General features: G+C 41.3%; 1 non-coding gene across 1 annotated transcript; it reads right to left on the bottom strand.

Annotated features, from left to right (window-relative positions):
• Positions 1-19,785: 19,785 nt before the first annotated feature.
• LOC118987873 (small Cajal body-specific RNA 11) lies at positions 19,786-19,926 on the bottom strand. Its single transcript, XR_005066673.1, has one exon.
• Between the last annotated feature and the right edge of the window lie 6,545 nt (positions 19,927-26,471).

The raw sequence follows: 26,471 nt of genomic DNA on the forward strand, positions 1-26,471 counted from the left end.
AAAGCAAAGAATGCAAATGATAAACAATCAAATTGACAGAGAGGCTTATGACAAAGCGCTACAGTTGTCTGTCCCCAATCTTCCCTTTCCTCCATCCATCCCCCCAGGCAACAACTGGAAATGGTTTCTGTTTCCAATTTTGCTGTGTTTGCACATCTCAGGCCTGCCCATAACATATGCAGGGCCTGGGGCAAGGGTCCACTTAGGGGCATGCATATCACATGTCTAAGTATTAAAAAGTTATCAATCCTACAAACTATGGAGTACGTTATATTCTTCTACTTTGGCAAATGTACCTTAATACCAAATGTATCTTTAATACCACTTAAAGACCAAGTTCAAATTGAGAATTCCTGGACTCCTTGGAGTCCCTCAGCAGAACTAGACCAGTCCCCGAAGGCTGCAGTTGTCTTATTTCTGTTCCCACCCCTGATGAGGGGTTCCATGCATACATAGGTAAATACCCCAGCCCTCACACCCAAGCTCTGCCCATATGCCCCACCCCCCTCAAACTGAGTTGGGCCTTAGGATTGCACGTTCCTTGGTATAGTCCTCCTTGGGGAGGAGTGGTCAGGGTGCAAAGACTTACAGAAGCCCTGGAAGCAGGCTCAGGCCACTTCGTCTGAGCAGAGAAGTCCAGGGCCTCAGGTCCTGGAAGTGTGATACGGAAGTGGGGATGCAGGCTTTAGGTGGAAAGGCCTGGCCAGGGTAGGATTGCCAGGCAAAACACGGGACACCTCGTTAAATCTGAATTTTAGATAAATAACAATTTTTATTAGATATAAATAAATAAATAAAATCTTTTTAAAAATCATTACATTTTTAAATAAAGACCCAGAACACTTCTCATATTAAACATTGATGTAAGTGTGAGCTACACATACACTTAAGAAAGATGAATAAAAACAAGTAAGAATGATTTTCCAACTAATTTATTGAAGTTCAGGCCTTAGGGAGGTCCTAGAGCCTCTCCCAGAAGCTCAGGGCATGAGATGGGCCCCACCCTGGGCAGGTTCCCCCTCCACACTCACTGAGACTGGGATAATGGAGACGTGCCAGGTCACCTCACATGCATGCACAGCTTTGGGATGTGGGAGGAAACCCACGCAGATGCGGGGAGAACGTGTGGACTCCACAGAGACAGTGGCAGGAGTCAATGTGCTTTTTCTCATCCACGCTGTAATGAAGTCCACATTATTTGAGGACCTGCTGTGCTCAAGCTGACCCTGCTTTGCATGCATCTCCTTCTGCTGACATTGTCTGGTATTAAAAGCTTCACTTTCCTTCAATATTTGCTTTTTTGACAGATGAGCTTCTTTTGTTTATTTTGCTTTTCTAGTAGCTTGAAACCCTTTGAAGCCCCAAGGCCTTCTCAGCTCTAGGACCCAGAATGAAGGGTAAGGGACCTGAGAGGACATTTAATCAAAGAGCCCATGTGTTGCTTCCACTCCTTCCTGACAATCATACCTTTCCTTCTGGAACACCATCAATCTAGGGAACTTTCTACTCAGAGGAGTCCATGGCTTTGAGAAGTTTTGAGGATCCCCTTCTTAGAAGAACAGCCACTGTCATTAACCTTTTCTCTACCCACCTTCTCGCCTTGTGCCCAGTCCTGCCTCAGGAATTGCCCACAGGCAGCTGCTGGTGAGGACCACATTTTTCTCCTTCATGAAGCTCCCATGAGTTGACCCCAATTGTCCACAGTGGAGAATGAGAGTCCTCCTTCATTGGCTGTGCTTTTTACTTGTGCACTTAGTCTCTGAACCCATGAAGCCTCTCTTCAGAGGGGGAAGGATGGCCTAAGGGGAGGGGGAGGCTGAACACAGCTGGGGGGAGAATCTCGACTGATCAGCTTCTCTTTAGGTATGTGAGCCATCAGGATGGGGGTACCCCAAGAGCCAGGGTGAGTGGAATAAGAGGAAGCAACACTCACACCTAAAACCCCTATCTCTCCCAGGCTGTTTCTCTGATGTTTTTAGAGAATAATCCTCCAGTTTGGGGCTGGGAGAAGAAAAATTTATTTAATTATATCCCCATTTTTAACCTTTCTTTCTTTCTTACTCCAGGCAAGAATTACCTAAAATCACATCTATTATTCATTAAACACCTAGTATGTGCCAGGTCTTTTATTCATACCATTTCCTTACAACCTCACAGAAAGCAGGTGTTTGTATTGTCCATTAGAGAAGAGAACATTGAGTTTCAGGTTCAGAAATTTGTCAGTGTTCTCTTGGTTAGAAAATAAGGGCACTGGAGTTCAAACTCAGTCAAGTCTGACTCCCAAGAGGTCCTATGGCCTGGATAGGATGTGGCTTCCAAAGAAAAGGGCAGGATAAAAGACATGAAGGTGGAATCTACCCCAAACCCCAAGCCCCACAGAGGGCCAGCAGGTGCTGGGATGTAGGAAGGGAGCTGGGGCCAGACTGTCTGCTGGCTTTTCCCTCATGAGCACCTAGGAGCTAGTACAGGGGCTTGGGTATGAGTGATACAGATAAGAGCTGGGGTTGTAAATTCAGCATCCACTGCAGACAAGATAGTGTGTGTGTGGCAGGGGGAGGGAGGGGGCTCCACCCGCAGAGCCCTCCCAGCCACCATGGATGAAAATAAGTCTACCAAGACATGATCTGTTTAGGGAGGAAAGGTGGCTGATCTCTCCAAGGAGAAAGACCAGGAGCCTGTTCCTCAATGGGCTTTTACTGGGTTTATTTGCATAGGAATACAGGGCATATATGTAAAGCTCATCAGTCACTGTCAGGCAGTAAGGATCAAACAATAGATAACGTACAAAGGACTATTCGGGCTTATTCTGAGTCAGGGTCAGTTAGCTAGAGGGCTACAAAACTTTGGGAAACAAACTCATTTCATGCTTGGACCCTTATCAGAAAATTGAGGACATTCTTAGCAAAGCAGGTTTCACAGGATTTTATGTATTCTTTCTTAGGCCTGAGCATCCTGGGGAACCCATTCTTTCCAGTACAGGGCTGCACTGCCCTCTGTCATTGTTTCAGGCTTAAGTCAGGCAGGGGAAGTAAGGCAGCTAAGAGATTAGGAGACTTCTTGCAGACAGAACGAGAACTCAGGCTATGTCAAAACCAAGGGGGTAAAGGTCCATCACCCCCTTTTTTATAGCCCCCAAGTCCTTCCCTGAGGGCTCCCTCATGACCATGCCTGTGTTAGGTCATCCCTCCTTTGAGAAATCGTACCTATCATTGGCTGATGGGTCATCTACTTGGAGCCAGGCAGGGTGAAGTAAAGGGGCAGAGATGGCACCCCTGCCAGAGAATAAGCTTTGTCTCCTTAGTGGCTTAGGGTCCCAAGGTCTTTCACTCAGCCTTAGCCATGGGGGGGTTAGAACTTCTGAAACTAGGGAGGGCGGTTCCCAACAAGATAGATTAGAAGGCAAGAGTTGTTATGAGGCTGTGTCAGTAGCCAGAGAAGATGCAGTGGGAAGGGAGGGGCAGTGGGGTGCACCAGTGTGAGAGGTAGTGATAAAACATGGACACGGATGACCACAGATTAGATCTGGGGTGAGCAAAGAGGACCTCTTCTAGACTGACAGAGTGCATTCATTGCTTCTGAGTGACGTTCACAAAGGGATAGGGAGAGGGAGCAACTTAGATTAGACACTCATGCATTCATTCCATAGTAACTCCTGGGCTCCTGTTATGAGGCAGGCAGTGAGCCTGGTTCTGGGATAGAGCAGGGGACAAGATGGACAGCAGACTGCCCTCTCAGGGCTCTCATGGCTGCCACCCTCTGAGAGAGACCATTCTGAGCAAGAGTTCCTGCCTCCTCTCCCTCACTTCTTTCTGCTGGAGAAATTTTAGGGCTGTGGTGGGAGTTTCCAGGGGAGGGGAGAGTCTGGTAGATGCCCCTCCTACTGCTCATCTTCTGCCAAAAGCTGATTCTTTACCCAGAACATGCTCAAAGTCACACACATTTCCCAGGAGCTTTTCCACACCAATCCCATCCTTCAGTTTCACAGGAGCTTTCCTTCTTTTTTTAAAATCTCAGTTCTATTTGAGGCCATTGTGGATGTCCATCAGAATGGCTACTGTGAAATTTTAAAATAATGAAATACCACTAGGTCTCTCAGAATAGCTGAAAAAAGGAAAAAAATAACTGAAATTATTGAGTGCTATCTAGAACCCAGAGGAACTCACGTATTGCTAGGGGAATGCAAAATGGTACAGCCACCTTGGAAAACAATTTGGGAGTTTCTCAAAAAGTGAGACATCCATTTGGGACGGGAGATGGAACAGGAAACCCTGAGACACTACAGCTGTCATCAGTCAGTATCCAGATTTCTGAGAATCGCCTTCTGAAACCTGATAATAATTACCATTTGTGGTTTCCTCCCCAAGTGGGTAATCAAGGAGGATTGTGGGAAATTGCATGAGTTGAACCTTAAGCAAAACCCTATGAAGTCTGTAACTGTTCAGTAAAAGAGTCATTCCTGGCCCAGAGATGGCCCATTCTCTTGTCTTAGAAAATGTACTTTCCTTAATAAATTTCCCACCTGCTTTGCTTTATAATATTTGTGTTGTCCGTCCAATTCTTTGTTTGCAACTGCCAGGACCCTGGGCCCCACCTCCATCTGCAACACATTTACTATGAAAGCTATCAATTCCAGTTCTTGGTAAGAAAATTAGAACACATGTTCATATAAAATTCTATATCTACATGCTTCTAGTAGCATTATTCATAATCACCCAAAACTAGAAATAGTCGGAAGGTCCTCCAGTTAGTGAGTGGATTTTTAAAAACCAGTGGTACATCCAAACTATGGAATGCTACTTAGCAATAACAATAATTGAACTACTAAGACACAACATGGATGAATCTCAGAAGCATGATGCTGACAAATAAGATGACCCACTTTTTTTTTTAGAAAGGCTTTTTTTAAAAAAAAGATTTTATTTATTTATTTATCTTTAGAGGGGAAGGAGAGAGAGAGAGAAACATCAATGTATGGTTGCCTTTCATGCATCCCCTGCTGGAGGCTCGCCAGCAGGGAACCAGCCTGCAACCCAGGCATGTGCCCTGACTGGGAATCGAACCGCGATCCTCTGGTTCGCAGGCCTGTGCTCAATCCACTGAGCTACACTAGCCAGGGCAGATGACCTACTTTTTAGAAAGACAACCCAAGACACAGTCATGCCATGCCAGACTACTCCACAACCACAGGAATATAAAACAAATAATTGTATACATGCATGCTATTACTTTTAAAATATTACTTCACAAATATGAAAAATAAGTGCTTATATGAAATGATGTATTATTATATATTGTTTACTTTCTGTTACATAAATTACATTATTTAAACCAAACAACATTTAACAGCAACAATTAGTACTAATTNGTCTGCCCTGCACCCCAACTGGTTCCCGTCTGCCTGCGCGCCTGGGTCGGGGGCCCTGTCCTGCCCGACCCTGCTCGCTGCTGGCTCCGCCCCTCTTACCGTCCCGTTGAATGGTTAGATGTAGTCGGACTTCCGTACAATTCAATTTTCTGTCCTTTGGTTGTGTCTTTGTTTCTCCAAACCTTTGTTGTATTCAAACTTGGTTGTGGGAGAAGGCACAGTGTTTCCACCTATGCCTCCATCTTGGCGGAAGTCCGTGAGTGGATTTTTAAAAACCCAGTGGTGCATCCAAACTATGAAATGCTACTTAGCAATAACAATAATTGAACTACTGAGACACAACATGGATGAATCTCAGAAGCACGATGCTGACAAATAAGATGACCTACTTTTTTTTTTTAGAAAGGCTTTTTTAAAAAAAGATTTTTTTTATTTATTTATCTTTAGAGGGTAAGGAGAGAGGAAGAGAAACATCAATGTATGGTTGCCTTTCATGCGTCCCCTGCTGGAGGCTCGCCAGCAGGGAACCAGCCTGCAACCCAGGCATGTGCCCTGACTGGGAATCGAACCGCGATCCTCTGGTTCGCAGGCCTGTGCTCAATCCACTGAGCTACACTAGCCAGGGCAGATGACCTACTTTTTAGAAAGACAACCCAAGACACAGTCATGCCATGCCAGACTACTCCACAACCACAGGAATATAAAACAAATAATTGTATACATGCATGCTATTACTTTTAAAATATTACTTCACAAATATGAAAAATAAGTGCTTATATGAAATGATGTATTATTATATATTGTTTACTTTCTGTTACATAAATTACATTATTTAAACCAAACAACATTTAACAGTAACAATTAGTACTAATTAAGAGTGGTATTAATTAAAAATACAATATGGCACTTGCTGGTGTGGCTAAGTGAACTGAGAGCTGGCCTGTCGACAAAGAGGTCACTGGCCAGAGCACATGCCTGGGTTGCAGGCCAGGTCCACAGCTGAAGGTGAGAAAGAAGCAACTGAGATCCACGTATCTCTCACCCATTGATGTTTCTCCCCCTCTCTATCTCACTCCCTTCCCCTATCTCTAAAGTAAATAAATAAAGTATTTTTAAACATATGTGTAATATGTAGATCCAAGATGGTGGAGGAGAGAGTGGAAGTCACACTAACCTCCTCCCAGGACCAATCTGGAATTATAACTAAATCGTGGAGAAATCACCCAGAATAAACAACTGAACAGTAATAAGAGAGAAGACTTATCACTTCAGACAGACAGAAGAACAAGCTTCATCACAACCTGACTAGTGAGGAGTGCAGTGGAGACACAAGGGGATGGCTGGATGGCCAAAGGCAGCAGCTGAGGCACCAGAGGGATACTTACACAGCTGGTTGGATCCCATAAAGAAGTGTGGGGTCTAAACCCTCACCTGGGATCCCCAGCCAAGAGGACTAGAGCCCAAAAAGTACACAGATAACAAACCAGTGACAAAAAGCAGCAGGGTTACTTTCTGCCAGAGATGGACAGCTGGAGAGGCAAAGAGCTGTTTAAAGGGTCAATGCATAAATCTTCATTTGCAGCCACTTGCCCTGGGTTCTGGCAGAGGACGGAAGACTGGACTAGAGATGCATGAGGAGAGATTGGGGACACAGAAGCTTTGGGGAGAGAACTAAGAGAGTAACGCTGGGACTCCAGTGCTGAATCATCCCCCATATGGCAGCAGCTACCTTGCTCAGGCAGACCAATCCCCTCTGCGTGGCAGCAGCCTGAGGGGAAGCAATAGTCCTGACTCCAGGAGGGACCCTGCCCCACCCTGCAGTGCTTAAGCCTGAATGCTGAGTGTAGAGTGAGTAGATTAACAACTGAAGGGGCCAGCCACAGACAGTAGATCCCTGGAAGTCTCCAACAGGCTGCGTAAGGTCAGATGGGTCACCATATGACATCACCAGAGGTGGATCCAGAAAGAAAAAAACAGTGCACCTGGCACAATAGCATACAAGACATAGTGGGTAGAGTGACCCTCAGTCAATCAGTGGAAGGGAAGGACCCACCGGAGAACCCAACAAAAATCAAAACCCAATTACACCCAGAGAGCCAATATAAACAACATAAAGGGCATCCCAAGAGCAGCAAGTTCAGGAGATCAAGGAAACTGCATCACTGAATCACACAGATCTCCTACCATAGAAGTTCACACCACAAAGACAGGGAGTCAAAACAGATCAATTTAAGAAGCAGAAGCAAACAAGAAGAGCCTCCCCCCAAATGGGAAGACAAAGAAGCAACCCCCAATCAAAAGGAAAGGAGGAATCCCCAGAAAGAATGCTAAATGAAACAAAGGCAAGTTAACTATCAGCTGTTGAGTTCAAACAATGGTTATAAGGAAGCTCAATGAACTCACTGAGAATTACCAGAAACTACAGGGAAGCTACAAGGAACTTACTGTGACCTACATCAGCATGAAAAAGGACATAGAAACTATGGACAAGAGCCAGGAGGAAATGAAGAATACAATTTCCAAATTGAAGAACATAGTAGAGGAATCAAAAGCAGGCTAGATAAAGCAGAGGATCCAATCAGTGACCTGGAGGACAAGGTAGAAAAAAACTCCCAGAAAGAACGGGAAAACACTCAAAAAGAATGAAGAGGGTTTAAGGGAAATGCAGGATGACATAAAACATAATAATATCCATATAATAGCGATACCAGAAGGAGAAGAAGAGGAGCAAGGGATAGAAACCCCATTTGAAAAAGTAATGATAGAAAACATCCCTGATTTTTAAAAAATATTTTATTTATTTATCTTAGAGGGGAAGGGAAGGAGAGAGAGAGAGAAATATCAATGTATGGTTGCCTCTCGTGTGTCCCCTGCCAGGAACCGGGAACTGGCCTGCAACCCAGGCATGTACCCTGACTGGGAATCGAACCGTGATTGTGTGGTTCACAGGCCCGTGCTCAACCACTGAGCTACACCAGCCAGAGCGAAAACGTCCCTAATTTAATGAGAGGAAAAGTCACACAAACCCAGGAAGCACAGAGAGTCCCAATTAAGAGGAACCCAAAGAGGTCAACTCCAAGACACATCATAATTCAAATGTGAAGTTTTAAAGACAAAGAAAGAATCTTAAAGGTGGTGATGGGGAAATAGGAAGTAACATACAAGGGAGCTCTGATAAGGCTAGAAGCTGACTTCTGAACAGAAACACTACAAGCCATAAGGGAATGGCAAGAAATATTCCAAGTATTAAAAAGCAAAATCCTGCAACCAAGACTACTCTACCCAGCAAGGCTGTCATTTAACATGAGAGGCAAAATAAGGAGTTTCCCAGACAAAGGAAGGCTCAAAGAATACTCCTCCACCAAACCAACTTTGCAAGATATGCTAAAGGGACTGCTTTAAGAAGATGAAGAAAAAGAGTGAGAGTGAGAGGAACCCAGGTACAAAGGCAAAAATGAATTAGGTAGTTATCAATAATAACCTTAAATGTAAATGAATTAAATGCTCCAATTGAAAGACATAGGGTAGATGAATGGGTAAGAAAACATGACCTGCACATGTGCTGCCTACAAGAGACCCACCTCAAAACAAAACACCTACACAGACTGAAAGTGAAGGGCCGAAAAAAATATTCCAAGCAAAGGAACAGGAAAAAATAGCCGGGTAGCAATACTCATATCAGACAAAATAGACTTCAAAACAAGGGCTATAAAAAGAGACCCAGAAGGACACTTCATAATACTCAAGGGAAGAATCCATCAAGAAGACATAAATATTGTAAACCTATATGTACCCAACACAGGAGCACCCAAATATATAAGGAAAATATTGGAGAACTTCAAGGAAGATATAGACAGTAACACACTTATAGTAGGGGATTTTAACACCCCACTGTCAACATGGGTAAATCTTCCAAACAAAATATCAACAAGAATATTGTTGATCTGAACAATGGACTAGATCAAATTGACTTAACTAGTATATATAGAACCTTTCATCCCAAAGAAGCAAAATACACATTCTTTTCAAATGCACATGGAATATTTTCAAAGATAGACAACACGATAGGACACAAAACAAACCTCAAGAAATTCAAGAAAATTGAAAGCATATTGAGCTTTTTCTCAGACCACCAGGGCTTAAAACTAGAAATAAACCTCAAGGAAAAAACTCAAAAACAGTCAAAGTCATGGAGACTGAATAGCATGCTATTAAACAGTGAATGGGTTAACAATGAGATCAAAGAAGAAATCAAAAACTCTCTGGAAGGAAATGAAAATGAACACAACAGTCCAAAGCTTATGAGACACAGCAAAGGCAGTCCTGTGAAGGAAGTTCATAGTGATGCAGGCCTACCTAAAAAAGATAGAAAAATTTCAGATAAACAGCCTTACCTTACATCTACAAGAACTGAAGGAACAATAACAAACAAAACCCAGGGCTAGTAGAAGGAAGGACATAATCAAGATCAGAGTAGAAGTACATGATATAGAGACTTAAAGAACAATTAAAGGATCAATAAATCCAGGAGCTGGTTCTTTGAAAAGATAAAGAAAATCAATAAACCTTTAAGCAGACTCATCAAGAAAAAAAGAGAGAGGGCCCAAATAAACACAATCCAAAATGAAAGAGGAGAGATTACAACTGATACTGTAACAGGGTGCAGCCAAGGGGAGGCCCCAAATGAGGTTTGTAATGGGGTCCAGAACTCAGGGTGTCCAGGAAATATTAGGAAAAAAAATATATAGAGAGAGAGAGGATGCCCTCACCCCCACAAGTCTGAGCATGGAACAGGGCCATTGAGAGTTGCAACAGTTTTGCAGATAACCTCTAGAATTGTCATCTAATGTCTCTATAACTTTTAACTGGTTTCACAGATATGTTAAACAGCTGTGGCCATACTTTGAGCTAGGAGGATGAGAGTGACTTCAACCCATGATGTAACTGGGAGGCAACTCCTCCTGGTTACAGAGCTTGGAGGCGATTGGCTCCACACCATAGGGCCACACCTGCCTGGACTTATTATGGCAGCCCAATAAAGCTGGAGAAATATGGGAATGCCTGCAGCTGTTTGCAGCAGAGGAAGATTAGTGCTGGAATTTAGACACAGGCGTGGCAACCATGCGGCATCTTTTTGGGACCACATGGCTTGGGCAGAGAAGAACTGAGGGTCTTTTTGGGACCATGTGGCTTGGGCAGAGAAGAACCATGAACTTCTATTTCTTTTTCTGAGATATGGTACCCTGGACTGGGCAAAAGGGGGAAGGAAGGACTGTGTGTTTGTGGGTATTCTAAAGGACTTTGCGATCTTGATGAAGACATTAAGTTTGTGTAATTATTTAAATAAATAATTTCTTTCCTTTTCTCCAATCTCTGGCATCAAGAGATGTCTTTTCCTGGTAGCGGGCAAGGCAAACCTAGTACAGGATGGGGGACCCCCGAGGCATGAGGGTGGGTCCATTCGGTAATAGTATATCATTCACCATCCCCAGTCTGTTCTATAACAATACCATAGAAATACAAAGGATTGTAAAAAATTACTGTGAACAACTACATGCCAAGAAATTTGAAAACCTGGGTAAAATGGACAAATTTCTAGAAACATATAATCTTCCAAAACTGAATCAAGAAGAAGCAGAAAGCCTGAACAGACCAATAACAGCTAGTGAAATTGAAGCAGTAATAAAAAAAACTCCTGGTACACAAAAGTTGTGGACCAGATGGATTCACTGGAGAACTTTACAAAACATTTGAGGAAGAGCTAACCACTATCCTCTCAAACTATTCCAAAAAAATCCAAGAAGAGGAAGGACTCCCAAACTCTTTTTATGAGGCCAGTATCATCCTAATCTCAAAACCAGATAAAGACAAAAAAGAGAAAGAGAACTACAGGCCAATATTGCTGATGAGCATAGATGCTAAGATCCTCAACAAAATATTGGCAAACTGCATCCGGCAATGCATTGAAAAGATCATACTCTGTGACCAAGTGGGATTCATCCCAGGGATGCAAGGTTGGTACAATATTTGCAAATCAATAAACATAACACATCACATAAACACAGGAAAGAGAAAAATCATGTGATCATATCAATAGATGCAGAAAAAACATTTGACAAGGTATAGCACCCATTTCTGATAAAAACATCCAGCAAAGTGTGAGTACAAGGAGCATTCCTCAACATAATGAAGGCCATATAGGAGAAACCTACGGCCAAGATCATACTCAATGGGAAAAAACAAAAGCTTTCCAGTCAACATCAGGAGCAAGACACAGGTGTCTGCTTTTATTTGATATAGTGTTGGAAATTCTAGCCACGGTAATCAGAAAAGAAAAAGATAAAAGGCATCCAAATTGGAAAGGAGGAAGTAAAACTGTCACTGTTTGCAGATGACATGATTGTGTACCTAGAAAACTCTATAGACTCCATGAAAACACTACTCAACCTAATAAGTGAATTTGGCAAAACAACAGGGTGCAAAGTCAGTATTCAGAAATCCAAGGCATTTTTTTAGATTTATTTATTTATTTATCTTTAGAGGGGAAGGGAAGGAGACAAGGAGAGAAATATCAATGTATGGTTGCCTCTCGTGAGTCCCCTGCTGGGAACTGGCCTGCAACCCAGGCATGTGCCCTGACTGGGAATTGAACCTCAGTCGTGTGGTTCGCAGGCCCGTGCTCAATCCACTGAGCTACACCAGCCAGGGCTTCCAAGGCATTTTTGTACAGCAACAATGAAATGTCAGGAACAGAAATTAGAAAAAAATTCCATTTCCTATAGCAACAAGAAAAATAAAAAGTACCTAGGAACAAACCTAACCAAGGAGGCAAAAGGCTTGTATTCAGAAAACTATACAACGCTGAAGAAAGAAATCAAGGAAGACACAAATAAATGGAAGCATGTATCATGTTCATGGATTGGAAGAATTAACATCAACAAAATGTCCATACTACACAAAGCAACTTATAGATTCAATGCTAACCCTATTATAATACTAATGACATATTTCACAGATATAGGACAAACATTTCAAAAATTTATATGGAACCATCAATGACTCTGTATAGCCTCAGCAACTTTGAGAAAGAAGAACAAAGTTGGAGGGATCACAATACCTTATATCAAACTATATTATAAGGCCACTGTAATCAAAACAGTCTGGTACTGGCATAAGAACAGACACATAGGTCAATGGAACAGAATAGAGAGCCCAGAAATAAATCCATGTCAATATGTTCAGTTAATATTTGACAAAGGAGGCAGGAGCATAAAATGGAGTAAAAATAGCCTCTTCAATAAATAAAATTTAGTTTGACTTTCAGCTCTGCTCTTCCCACTCCACATTACACTGGTTTTTAGAGTCAGTTCAGTGTGAGAACACCAGGTTAAATATCCTCTCAGCAGAAGTATTTGAGCGTGGAGTACTTCGGATTTTACTTACTAGCACCAGCAGAACCTTAGACTTGCAGGAATTAATTTTCACCTCTTCCAGGTGTTGGGACACCTGGACAGCTATGTGCAAAAGAATGAAACTCAACAACCAACTTACACTATACACCAAAATAAACTCAAGATGTATAAAAGACATAAATATAATTTGTGAAACCATAAAAGTCCTAGAGGAGAACATAGGCAGGAAAACCTCAGATATTACATGCAGCAATATTTTCACTTATATGTCCCTTAGAACAAAGTATATAAAGGAAAGAATAAATGAATGATACTACATGAAATTTAAAAACTTCTGCATGGCTAAAGAAAACATCAGCAAAATGGAAAGGGAACCAACCATATGGGAAAACATATTTGCTAATGATACCTCTGACAAAGGTTAGATCTTTAAGAAATATGTAAAGAACTCAGCCCTGGCTGGTGTAACTCAGTGGATTGAGCATAGGCCTGTGAACCAAACAATCATGGTTCGATTCCCAGTCAGGGCACATGCCTGGGTTGCAGGCCAGTTCCCTGCAGGGGACCCATGAGAGGCAACCGTACATTGATATTCTCTCCCTCTCTCCTCTCTCCTTCCCTTCCCCTCTAAAGATAAATAAATAAAATATTTTAAAAAATAAATAAATATGTAAAGAACTCACATGACTCAACACTAGGAAGACAACACAATTAAAAAATGGGCAAAGGACCTGAAAAGACACTTCTCCAAGGAGGACATACAGAAGGCCCGAAGACATATGAAAGGATGCTCAGCATCACTAGCCACCAGAGAAATATAAATTAAAACCACAATGAGATACCACCTCACACCAGTCAGAATGGCCATCATAAACAAATCAACAAACAACAAGTGCTGGTGAGGCTGTGGAGAAAAGCAAACCTTAGCGCACTGTTGGTGGGAATGCAGACTGCTGCAGCCACTGTGGAAAGCAGTATGGAATTTCCTCAGAAAACTAAAAATGGATCTGCCTTTTGATCTAGTAATTCCACTGCTGGGATTATACCCTAAGAATCCTGAAACACCAATTCAAAAGAACCTATGCACCCCAATGTTCATAGCAGCACAATTGACAATAGCCAAGTGTTGGAAGCAACCTAAGTGCCCATCAGTAAGTGAGTGGATCAAAAAACTGTGGTACGTTTACACAATGGAATACTGCACAGCAGAAAGAAAGAAAGAAGGAGTCCTACTCTTTGTGACAGCATAGATAGATCTGGAGAGCATTATGCTAAGTGAAATAATGAGTCGGGCTGTGAAGGACAAATACCGTAAGATCTCACCTATAAGTGGAACCTAATCAACAAATCAAACATGCGAGCAAAATAGAACCAGAGACATGGAAATAAAGAAAAAACTGGCAGTGACCAGAGGGGAGGGGTGTGGGGGGAAGGAGACAACCGGGGAAAGAAGAGGAAGAGTCAAGTCCAGAAACACGTATAAAGAACTCTAGATCAAGGGCAATGGGGTTGGGGGAGGATTGAAAGTGGAAGGTCGAGGGGTATGTAGGACAGGAAAGAATAATGTGGGGTAAATAAGGAGAAAAAATATGTATAAGAAAAATATGAGAAGAGGCAAGATGGCAGAGGAGTGAATGGAAGGCACACTGACCTTCCCCCAGGACCTATCTGAAATTACAAATACATTGTAGAGAAACCACCTGGAACAAACAACTGAACAACAGTGTGAGAGACGCCTTACAACCTCGAACAGCTTCAGCACAACCTGTCTGGTAAGGAGTGCAGTGGAGACTCGAGAGGGCTGGCTGGGCACCCACAGGTGGCAGCAACCGGTTGGATCCCCTGAGAAGAATGGGATCTAAACCCTAAGAAACCGACATAAAATTTAGTTTGACTTTCGGCTCTGCTCTTCCCACCCCACGTTACACTGGTTTTTAGAGTCAGTTCAGTGTGAGGACACCAGGTTAAATATCCTCTCAGCAGAAGTGTTTGAGCGTGGAGTACTTCGGATTTTACTTACTAGCACCAGCAGAACCTTAGACTTGCAGGAATTAATTTTCACCTCTACAAAAACGTTCATCCTCTTTGTATTTAAAGGCTTGTTTTGGTAGGCCAGCTGTTTGTCAGTTAGGTTCTTTGCATCCATAAATTAATCATAGAAGCTCTCTGTGTCTAAAATGTTCATCCCTTTAAAATATCTCAAAGTACACGCAGTGTCATCACACATGAAACCTCTTTTCTCAGGAAAAAAAAAGATTGTCAAGCAGTGAGATCATTTGAACTTGTGAAACTGAAGTTGGAGTTCAAATATCTTTCAGTTTTAGTAACAAAATCAGGAAGTCCTGTTTGATTTCACTGTCCTTAATGGGTGATGTTTCTTATTCTAAAGCAGTATTATTTCCAAGAAATGAGTCATGTTTCCACTGGATGAGTTTTTGTCACAGGCTATACATACGTGGAACCCGTCAGGTGCACTTAATGTACCTTTTTCCATGGTCTCTTCGAGGATCAAAAAGTTTTGGAGAGACAGTATGAACATTTCCATTCTGCAGCGCCTCCTTTCTTCATTCTCATCCTCAATGTATTTCCAAATTAAAGAAGTTCTCACACTTTGAAAATACTATTTTACAGCGGGCCAACACTTTTAGGTCTTTCCCACAAGACGTCTCCAAGGCACATGTCTAATGAGACTCTCCTTCCACTCCTAGAAGTAAAACAGTCTCATTAGGGCCTTCTGCATGCTCTGAGAAAACTGAAAAGTGACCCACAATTTCATTATGAGAGTCTCAATACCACAGGTCAATCGCACCTCTTTCTATTTTTATTTTTTAAAATATATTTGTTGCCCTGGCTGGTGTGGCCCAGCGGATTTAGTGCCTGCCTGCGAACCAAAGGGTCACTGGTTTGATTTCCAGTCAGGGCACATGCCTGGGTTGTGGACCAGGTCTCCAGTAGGGGGCACAAGAGAGAAAACCACATATTGATGTTTCTCTCCCTCTTTCTCCCTCCCTTCCTCTCTCTCTCAAAATAAATAAATAAATTCTTTAAAAAATAACAAAAAATTAAAAGATATTTACTTATTGATTGATTGGTTGATTAGAGAGAGTAGGGAGAAAGAGAGGGAGAGAAACATTAATGCTAACCCGGGACCAGGCCCACAACCCAGGCAAGTGCCCTGGCCAGGAAAGGAACCAATGACCTTTTGCCTTGTGGGATAATGCCCAACCAACTGAGCCACACCGGCCAGGGCCGTCATACATCTTTTTAACAGTGTTATGTAAAACGTTTGCAGGATAGTTAGCGGGTAAGACTTAAAATTTTTTCTTGATGAGTTCATAGACTGAATGGAATTTTCCAAAATTTACATTTGCTACATTTTCACCATTTGCCAAATACACATCTGCACGAGCAAAGTCTAGTTTGGACAAGACACCAGCAATCTCTCTTTCATATATTCTTCAGTTTCATGGAGATCTTCGTGGAGATGAGGACAACAGTTTGCAGCTCTGTCTTTCAAATCAAAATACCTTGAAGTTGTGAGGAACAGGTTTTTGTTGCCATGTTCAATATGGCTCCATACTGGGCTGTCCAACTTTTTGGCATCTCTGGGCCGCACTGGAAGAAGAAGAGTTGATTTAAGCCACACATTAAATACACAAACAGTAACCAAAACTGATGAGCAAAAAAAAAAAAGGTTTTAAATAGTTATGATTTTATGTTGGGCCACATTCAGAGCCACTCTGGGCCACATGCCATCCACGGTCCGCAGGTTGAACATCCCTGCTACGTGTGCCTGCTGAAACAGCGTGCAGATTCACCCCTGCACTCCTAAGGGTCCCCACATCTGTTAGCAAAATTTCTCCCATTTTTTTAATCAACAGAGCATTTCAGTTGCAAGCTCTGAACCAAGAAACATAACTTTACTTAGTTTCCTAAAGCAATCACAACAACAATACAATAATGAGGGTTTGTTTGCACCATTTGCCCAGGCTAATTCAGTGGCTGCTATGTTCAACCCAGTATTTGTGCCTTTTTGGAGGATATAGAAAACTGATTGATTCAGAAATACTTGTCTCATCCTGGTGTGAGACTTAGCCTCCATATGTGCCAAACAGATCCCTCCCTCCCTAGCCAGACTGCTTGCCCAGTGGGCTCTCCCCACACTATGAGAATAGCTGAAGCACATCTCTTGGAACCAAATAAGAGTGTGGCGCCTCTCCAGGCTAGAGCTGGGTTTCAGGGTGACTTTTCTAGATTGATTCGCAATTTATCGACTATGTAGGTGGAAAAGACAGGAAGTACTCATCATTGCTGCTTCTGGCATTTACACCTGACTGAGAGAAGTGGGGGCATACTTCGCAATGTGAGTGATGGGAGGATTTCGTTAACATAATATCCACAATTCTCTGCATTGAGTGGGGCAGGCATTGTGAGCAGATTCAGCTCCTGGGGTGCAGCCTGCATTCATGGACCGGGAAGCAAGCTGGGTGACAGATGGGATATGCCTTTGTCATATTGGTGGGCAAGACTCTGCTCCATTCAGCCCCCTGGGAACAGAAGGTGCTCTGTCAGATGGAGATGGACTAGGGGGAGGTCAGCTGGTTGGAAGATCCCTGGGAAACACAGAGGGCTGGGCCACCTGACCACAGATTAGCTTCAAACTAGGCCAGTGGGAGGGGAAAAGTGAGCCTTGCCTGCAGCCTGAGCCCCAGGTGGAGGGGAAACTCCCTTGCTGTTGGATGATTACATTGCTCCCAGCCTGTGGCCATTCCAGACAGCTCAGAAAAGGAAGAATCAGCTAAGAACACGTTTTTTTTAAGTAAAAGGAGGAAAAACCCATCATAATGAAAATCAAAGTACACAAATGCTTGAAGACGGATAAGTGTTTGCAAAACTCTCTAGGGGAAAACCAGTGATTGGGGTTGGAATACTCAGTGACTGGGGACATTCATGTGTGCTCAAATTCCTTTTGACGAGTCAATTTTTGGCCACAGTGGGGTGCTAGTTCTGTTGGACAATGTCATTTTTCCATGTCTTTCAGGGTCACAAAATCCAGGAAGCTGGCAGAAATGGGGGACTTGTCAGGGGTCAGATATGGGGGTGCAGAAATAGTCCAGAGCTGGTCAAGTGTGATGAAAAGATAAAGAAGGCCCAGCCAAGCAGCCAGGCATTGGGACTCACCTCAGCAGCAGCTTGGGGGAAGGGGAACAGATCTTAGATGACCTGCTTTCTCAAGCGCAGCTGACTAACAGATCCGCTTTCTGCATCAGTCACGGGCAGGTCAGGCTGCCGTGGAGGAGACACCTGTACACATTTGGCAGCAAGAAGCTGGAGAAGGTGAACGTGGAGGAAGCAAGCAAGGGCTGGCAGGGAACTCAAGAAACTGGCAGTCATTTTTGCATCTTTGACCAGCTGCTTTAGCTTCACGTGAGAATGTCACATTAAGCACATCAAGTCTATTACTGTTGCCCAGTACTGACCCCACTGGGAGCTAGGACTTTTCAGACACCTGTGACTATGCATGTTTCCAAGGCAGAAGGGTGCATTTCTCGAATTCCTGGTAGCTACAGCTGAGAGCAGGGAAACCTCGCTTCTAGGGCAAGCTTCCTTCTCTGTCTCCTGAGTTGAGCACCGATCATTTATCTGTCCATTGCCCATTCATTCACCTATCTGTCCATCCATCAGTCTGTCTATCTATCTATCTATCTATCCATCCATCCAGGGAGCATACGTCCAGTACCGACTGTGCTTTGAGCACAGTCTAAGCTCTAGGAAAGGATGGTGAGTCAGGCACTCTTTCTCCTCCTGCAGGAGTTCACTTCCAGGTTTCTGATGTTATCCAAGTTTTCATCACTGGCAAATTATGTCTATAACTTGTCACACAAACAGAAATCCAGGCTCAGGGAAGGGTTTTCGTTAGAAAGAAAGACTGTTACAACAGTGAGAACATGCGTGTTAACATCAAACAGAAAAGGCTCTTCTTTCTCAGAGTAGAAGGGTAGAGAAGAAGTGACCAGACATAAGCAGCACCTTTGGAGGGGAAGCTGAACAAGCAGGGGCAATACCAGTGAGACCTAACAGAAAGGTGTCCGCTGTGGTCAGCAAGTTCCCAGGAGGGCTGATGGAGGGCACATCCCACTTTTTTGTGCTTGCTCAGGCCTGGGGGAAAGCTGAGTTCAGGGGCCTGTAGGAGAATGAGGAGCCTGCCTAAGTGTGGTCAAAGCGAAGCAGAGCATTAGCCATGGGCAACTGCAGAAGCTTGGTCTGACTCCAGGGACAGATGCTTATATGTGTCAGGGAATGGCAAATACAAGACCACTGTGATGGCTTTCATTCCCCAGTCATTTTCTTTTCTTTTTTTAAGGTTTTATTTATTTATCTTTAGTGGTGAAGGGAAGGAGAAAGGAGAGAGGGAGAGAATATCAATGTATGGTTGCCTCTCATGGGTCCCCTGCTGGGAACTGGCCTGCAACTCAGGCATGTGCCCTGACTGGGAATCAAACTGCGATACTCTGGTTCGCAGGCCCACACTCAATCCATTGAGCTACACCAGCCAGGGGTCCCCAGTCATTTTCCACTAAGCATTCACTCACTTGCCCCCGTACAGACAGACCCATGGGGCTTCGGTCCTGTGCTGATTTTTTATTGTGTTACTATATATTTAAAATATTTTAAAAAATGAATTGTTGTTTGTGTAGTTTTCTGTCTTTTACTCCCATCCCAGCCCAGTGCTCCCCACCTCCCTCCTCCCATTTCCACACCCCCCTAGTTTTTGTCCATGTGTCCTTTATACTTGTTCCTGTAAATCCTTCCTCTTTTCCCCTGAAATTCCCTCTGGAAAGCAATTATGCTAAGCACAATAAGCCAGGCGGTGAAAGACAAATACCGTATGATCTCACCTTTAACAGGAATCTAAACAACAAAACAAACAAACAAGCAAAATATAACCAAAGACACTGAAATAGAGAACAAGCTGACATTTTAAATATTTATTTTTTATCTTTTCTTATTGTCCTCTCGTGCCTTTAAGAGCCAGCCCCATACTCAGGATGGCCCTCCTAAACTGGGAGGGAGATTGCTGTGTGTCCTGCCACACTCCCCTGTTAAATATTTTTTAAATTTTTATGTATTGATTTGAGGAGGGGAGAGAGATTTGCCGTTCCCACTTATTTATGTATTCATTGGTTGCTTACTTTATAGTTTGTATTTTTTCTGGCCTACAAAGAGTATCTTCCCTTCTAGTGGGTAAAATTCAACTTGATTATACCCAGAGCACATCCCACAGCCAAAGAGAAAGGAGAAAATGGTTCAGATACATCCCTTTGTTCACTGAATAGAAAAGTGAGCCCTGGCTGACATAGCTTAGTGGATTGAGCACAGGCCTGCGAACCAGAGGATCACGGTTCGATTCCCAGTCAGGGCACATGCCTGGGTTGCAGGCCAGTTCCCTGCAGGCCAACTCCCAGCAGGGGACGCATGAAAGGCAACCATACATTGATGTTTCTCTCCCTCTCTCCTTCCCCTCCAAAGATAAATAAATAAATAAAATCTTTAAAAAAAAAAAAGAAAAGTGAGAAGATGGACATAGATTTTATAACTTCCATACCTTGAGGGGAAAAATATAATAAATAAAACTTCCTCTATAGGAAATTATGAACTACATTTTATTATTATTTTTTCAATTACAGTTGATATTCAATATCATTTGATATTACTTTCAGGTGTACAGCATAGCGGCTAGATATTTATACAATTTATGAAGTGGTCCCCCAATATTTCAAGTACCCGCCTGACACCATTCATAGTTATTACAATATTATTGATCATATTCTGTACACTGTACTTTACATCCCTGTGAATATTGTGTGACTCCCAATTTGCACTCCTCAATCTCTCCAACCTTTCTCATTCAACCATTAAAATCCATTCCCATCTCGCAACACTCAGTTTTTCTCTTTATCTGTCAGCCTGTTTCTGTTTTGTTTGTTCATATCTGTTGCTCTTTAGATTCCACACATAAGTGAAATCGTGGAATTTGTCTTTCTCTGATTTAGTTCACTTAGCATACTAACCTCTAGGTGCTTCTATGTTGTCGGATATGGCAAGGTTTCATTCTTTTTTATGGCTGAGTAGTATTTCGTTGTATATAGGTACCACATCTTTATCTACTCATCTATCTATGGGCACTTGAGTTGCTTCCATATTTTGGCCATTGCAAATAATGCTGCAATAAATATAGGGATGCGCACAGTTTTTCAAATTAGTGTTCTGGATTTCTTCAGATAAACACCCAGAAGTAGGATTGCTGGGTCATATGGTAGATTTAATTTTAATTTTTTGAGCACTCACCCTACTGTTTTCCATAGCAGCTGCACCAATTTGCAATCCAAATAGTGCACGAAGTTTCCCTTGTCTCCACATTCTCACCACCACTTGATGTTTGCTGATTAATAGATGGTACGCATTCTGACAGGTGTCAGGTGGTATCTTGTTGGGGTTTCAAGTTGCATTTCTCTGGTGATTAGTGACTTTGAGCATCTTTTCATATGTCTATTGGTTATCTGTATGTCCTCTGGAAAAACGTCTATTTAGGTTGTCTGCCCATTTGTGGGGAGGGGTTTTTCTTTCTCTTTCTTTCTTTCTTTCTTTCTTTCTTTCTTTCTTTCTTTCTTTCTTTCTTTCTTTCTTTCTTTCTCTCTTCCTTTCTTTCTTTTCCTTCCTTCCTTCCTTCCTTCCTTCCTTCCTTCCTTCCTTCCTTCCTTCCTTCCTTCCTCTCTCTCTCTCTCTCTCTCTCTCTCTCTCTCTGTCTTTCTTTCTTTGGCAAATATCTCGTCCCATTCAGTAGATTGATTTTAGTTTTACTGATAGTTTCCTTTTCTGGACAAAAATTTTTTAGTTTGATGTGGTCACACTCGTTTTATTTTTTCGTTTCCCATGTCCAAGGAAACATATCCAAAAAAAAAAAAAAGAGATTTCAAAAAACTTACTGCCTATGTTTTTTCTGGAAGTTTTATGGTTTCAGGTCTTACATTTAAGTCTTTAATCCACTTTGAGTTATTCTTGTATATGGTGTAAGGAAGTTTCATTTGTTGCATATATCTGTCCAGTTTTCCCAACACCATTTATTGAATAGTCTGTCTTTACCCCATTGCCTCCTTTGTCATATATTAGTTGACCATATGAGCATGCGTTTATTTCTGGGCTCTCTATTCTGTTCTGTTGATCTATGTGTCTGTTTTTATCTGTTTTTATCATGCTGTTTTGATTACTGTAGCCTTATAGTATAGTTAAATGTCAGGTAGTGTGATACTTTCAGTTTCGTTCTCTCTCAAGCTTGCTTTGCGTATTTGGGATCTGTGGTTCCACATAAATTTTAAGACTATTTATTCTAGTTCTGTGAAAAATGCCATTGGTATTTTGGTAAGGACTTCAATGAATCTTCAGGTTGCTTGGAGTACTATGGGCATCTCAGTGCTATTAATTCTTTCTATCCATGAGCACAGTATAATGCTTCCATTTATTTGTATCTTTTTCAATTTCTTTCTTCAGTGTTTTATAATTTTCCAAGTACAGATCTTTTATTTCCTTGGTTAAATATATTCCTCAGCATTTTATTCTTTTTGATGCAGTTGTAAATGGGATTGTTTTTTTAAATTTCTCCTTCTGATGGTTTGTTATTGTTGTATAAAAATTTAATCAATTTCTGAATATTAATTTTCTATCCCTCTAACTTACTGAATTTATTTGTCACTTCTAATAGTTTTTGGTGGAATCTTCAGAGTTCTTTCTCTCTATGTATATATTATTATGCCATCTACAAATAATGATCATTTTACTTCCTTTCTAATTTGAATACCTTTTATTTCTTTTTTTATCTGATTGCTGTGGCTAGGACTTCCAATACTGCTTTAAATAAAAGTGGCAGAAGTGTACATCCTTGTCTTGTTCCTGATCTTAAAGAAATAGCTTTCAACTTTTCCCTATTGAAAATGATGTTAGTTGTGCGTTTGCCATCAATAGACTTTTATTATGTTGATATGTTCTCTCTATTCCCACTTTGTTGAGAATTTTTATCATAAATGGATGCTGGATTTTGTCAAATGCTTTTTCTGTGTTTATTGATATGATCATATAATTTTTATCTTTCATTTTGTTTTTGGCATGTATCATGTTAATTGATTTGCAAATTTTGAACCAAACTTGCATCCCAGGAATGATTTGATTATGATGTATGATCTTTTTAACATACTGCTGAATTTGGCTTGCTAATATTTTGTTGAGAGTTTGTTCATCTATGTTCATTAGAGACATTGGGTTATGGGTTTTTTGGCAATGTCTTTGTCTGGTTTAGGAATCAAGTTGATTCTGGTCTCATAAAATGAGCATGGGAGCCTTTCCTTCTCTCAAATTTTTTGGAATTGTTTGAGGATAGGTGTTAATTCTTCATTGAATGTTTGGTAAAAGTCACCTAGTCCAGTAATTTTGTTTGTCGTGAGCTTTTTTTATTACCAATTCAATTTTGTTAGTAGTTATCAATCTGTTCAGATTTTATGTTTCTTTTTGACTTGTTCTTAGAAGATTGTATCTTTCTAGGAATTTATTGATTTCTTCAAGATTGTCCAGTTTGGGGGCATATAATTGTTCCTAGTATTTTCTCATAATCCTTTGTATTTCTGTGGTGTTATTTGTCACTTCTCCTCTTTAATTTCTGATTCTATTTGGGTCCTCTCTCTTTTTTCAACTTTATCTTTTCAGAGAACCAGCTCTTGATTTCATTGATCTATTGTATTGTCTTTAAGATTATATTATGTTTATTTCCACTCTAATCTTTATTATTTCCTTCATTTGCTCCTTTTGGACTTTGTTTGTTTTTTTCCATTTCTTTAGGTATAAGATTAGATTATTTATTTGATATTTCTGGTTTCTTGAGGTAGGCTTGTATTACTATGAATTTTCCTCCTAGGACTGCTCTGGCTGTATCCCAGAGATTTGGAGTCATTGTAATTTCATCTTTATTTGTCTCAAGGTATCTTTTGATTTCTTCTTTCATCTTATTGTTAACACATTAGTTGTTTAGTAGCATGTTATTTAGGTTCCATGTGTTTTTCAGTTTTCTTTTTTTTAAAGATTTTATTTATTTATTTTAGAGAGAGGAAAAAGGAGGAGAAAGAGTGGGAGAAAAATACCCAAGTGTGGTTGCCTTTCTCATGCCCCCTACAGGGGACCTGGCCCACAACCCTGGCATGTGCCTTGACTGGGAATCAAATGAATGACCCTCTGGTTCACAGGTTGGCACTCAACCACTCAATCCACACCAGCCAGGGCTCAATTTTCTTTTCATAATTGATTTCTAGTTTTTTACCAGTGTGTTCAGAAAGAATGTTTGGTATGATTTCAATCTTCTTAAACTTATTGAGACTTGTTTTGTGGCTTAACATATTGTCTATTCTGGAAAATGTTCCATATGCACTTGAAAAGAAAGTATATTCTGCTGCTTTGCTGAAATGCTCTAAAAATATGAATTAAATCAATCTGGTCTAATTTGTCATTTATGGCTGCTGTTTTAACGTTGATTCTTTTAATTTGTTTGAAAGATCTACCCATTGATGTCAATGGGGTGTTTAAGTCCCCTTCTCTGCCCGTATTAGAGTCTGTCTCTTGCTTATGTCCATCAATAATTGCTTTAAATTGCAATAAATTTAGGTGCTCCTATGTTGGGTGCATAAATGTTTACAAGAGTTATATATTCTTGTTGTATTGATACTTTTATTATTAAGTAGTGTTCTTATTTGTCTCTTTACTATGATCTTTTTAAAAAGTCTATTTTGTCCGATGTAAGTATTACTGCCCAGCTGTTCTTTTTGTTTATATTTGCATAAAATATCTCTTCCCTCCCTTTACTTTCAGTCTGTCTTTCAATCTGAAGTGGGTCTCTTGTAGACAGCATATGTGTAGGTGCCATTTTCTTACCTATAAGCCACCTTGCATCTTTTGATTGGAGTATTTAACCCATTTATGTTTAAAATGATTATTGAGGGGTATGTATTTATTGTCATTTTATTCATATTTATGTTATATTTCTTCTTTTTCTTTTTAAAAATATTTTATTTATTTATTTTTAGTCAGAGGGGAGGGGAAGAAGAAAGAGAGGAAGAGAAACATCAATGTGTGGTTGCCTCTCGCATGCCCCCTATTGGGGACCTGGTCTGCAGGCATATACCCTGACTGGGATTTGAACTGGCCACCCTTTGCTTCACAGGTCAGCCCTCAATCCACTGAGCATACCAGCCAGGGATCCCCTTCTTTTTCTTACAGAAGTGCCTTGGACATTTCTTGTAGTATGGTTTGGTGGTCATGAACTCTTTTAGCCTTTTCTTTCCTGGGAAACTCTTTATCTGTCCTTTGATTCTAAATGGTAGCTTTGCTGGGTAGAGTAATATTGGTTGTAGATCCTGTTTTCATCATTTTGAATATTTTGTGCCAATCCTCCTGGCCTGCAAAGTTTCTGTTGAGAAATCAGCTAATAGTTTTCAGGGAGTTCCCTTGTAGGTAACTAAATGCTGTTCTCTTGCTGCTCTTAAAACTCTCTGTCTTCCTGCCTGGTGTGGCTCAGTTAGTTAGAGTGTTGTCTCATAACCGAAAAGTTGTGAGTTCAATTTCTGGTCAGAGCACTTACCTAGGTTGCAAGTTTGATTCCTGGTCTGTGGGCATGTGATCCTAGGTCCAGGCACGTATGGAAGGCAACCGCTTGATCCTTCTCTCTCACATTGATGTTGTTCTCTCTCCCTTCCTCTCTCTCTAAAAGCCATTAAAAATGTCTTTGGGTGAAGATAAAAAATTCTCTCTTTGTCTTTAACCTTTGACATTTTATTTTTTAAAGATTTTATTTAGTTATAGAGAGAGAAGAAGGGAAGGAGAAAGAGAGAGAGAGAGAAACATTGGTATCTGAGATCAGACATTGATTGGTTGACTTTCACCCCTCAAGCGGGGACCTGGCCTGCAATCCAGGCATGTGCCCTGACTGGGAATTAAGCCAGAAACCTTTCGGTTTGCAAGATGACACTCAACCCACTGAGCTACCCCAGTCAGGGCAACTTTTTGAATTTTAATTATGATGTATATTGGTGTGGGCCTCTTTGGGTTCATCTTTTTAGGTACTCTCTGTGTTTCCTGGACTTGTATGGCTATTTTCTTTGCCAAGTTAGGGAAGATTTTCATTGTTAGTTCTTCAAATACATTTTCAATCCTTTGATGTTTCTCTTCTCCTTCCAGTACCACTATAATGAGAGTGTTGGTATGCTTTAAGTTGTCCCAGAGGTCCCTTAAACTATCATCCTTTTCAAAAATTCTCTTTTTGCTGTTCTGATCGGGTGTTTTCCACTACCTTATTTTCCAAATTGCTGTTTGATCCTCTGCTTCATTTAATCTACTGTTGATTCCTTCTAGTGTAGTCTTCTTTTAGGTTATTGTATTGTTCATTTCTGAGTGGTTCCTTTTTATGATTTTTATGTTCTTTTTTTTCACCATTTCTCTCTGTAAAAGGTCTCACTAAATCGACCTTTTCTCCCCTAAGTTTGTTGACCACCCTTATAACCAGTGTTTTAAACTTTGTTTTTGATAGAGTGCTTGCTTCCATTTCATTTAGTTCTTCTTCTGGAGTTTGCTCTTGTTCTTTCATTTGGGACATGTTTGTT

The sequence above is a fragment of the Sturnira hondurensis genome, unplaced genomic scaffold, assembly GCF_014824575.4.
Source record: "Sturnira hondurensis isolate 20B ecotype Veracruz unplaced genomic scaffold, ASM1482457v3 Scaffold0005329, whole genome shotgun sequence".
NCBI classification, from domain to species: domain Eukaryota; kingdom Metazoa; phylum Chordata; class Mammalia; order Chiroptera; family Phyllostomidae; genus Sturnira; species Sturnira hondurensis.